A 1,090-nucleotide genomic window follows, 5' to 3' on the forward strand; every position below is an offset into this window, starting at 1 on the left:
CAAAAAGTAACGCAAAATGCATTACTTTCCATAATAAGTAACGCAATTAGTTACTTTTTCATGGAGTAACGCAATATTGTAATGCATTACTTTTAAAAGTAACTTTGCCCAACACTGTCTATAGACATTTACAAAGCCTAGACTTACCTAAAACATTTAAGCGCGTGTGTTTCCTTCAGGAAGTGCGAGTGTAGTGAAATGTGACGGAGATGCTGTTATAGCTCTGATGAACAGCGGAGACTCTCACAGTTTTCCTGCATGCTCTCCGGTCGTCCTGCTGAGGACACAGACCGTGCGGAGCAGTTCAGGTGCGTTTAGTTCCCAGAGCAATTGACCAATCATGTCTTCACCTGGGGCTAAAAGGAGTCCCGGGGTAAAGCCGCGCTAATGGGTGGGGAAAGCTTTTACCTCCTTGTTGCACTGCCTTACAGAGGTCTGTTGTTTGATCTGAAAATACCTGCGCTGATGAGCTCGCCGTGGCGTAATCTGTGTGCTCAGATTGGCCTGCTGGCGGGAGTAATGGAAGAAGATTGAGGCGCGTTTTCCCGAACGAGTGCTCTTTCACCCTCGCAGGGGTGTGATTTTGAACTCATTTTGCTGATCAGATTGAAACCGGTTTGCTTGAGCGCCGCGGCTTCAGTTTATCAGGTTTGTTTCTGTGCGGGAAGACGCAGCTGGAGTGGAAGAGTCAGTGTTTGAGAGTTTATTGTGCAGCTATAGATCAGATATCAGAAAACAATATTCATATGTCTTTATGTGTATGAAAATTTAAATGAATAGTTCCACACTGAAATTTTTTTTCATTCATCCAATTAAAAAAATGTAGGGTAATGATTCACATCTATATTTTTTAACTTGAGCCAATGAAAAATAAATAACTAGCCCTAAGGACAAGGAATCATTACCCTAAATTTGTTTAATTGGATGAATGAAAAAAAAATGTTCCGTGCAACTCTAAAATCTGATTGGATGAGTCACATTCAAAACATTGATAATACCCTTAAAAGTGGTAAAATCATATAAATATTTTGTAGTATTTATAAAATAATTATTAATTTGCTAAAAAAATATTTTTAAATGTTGTTTTATA

This window comes from Sinocyclocheilus rhinocerous, unplaced genomic scaffold (genome assembly GCF_001515625.1).
Source record: "Sinocyclocheilus rhinocerous isolate Xijiao unplaced genomic scaffold, SAMN03320098_v1.1 scaffold2853, whole genome shotgun sequence".
Lineage (NCBI taxonomy): Eukaryota > Metazoa > Chordata > Actinopteri > Cypriniformes > Cyprinidae > Sinocyclocheilus > Sinocyclocheilus rhinocerous.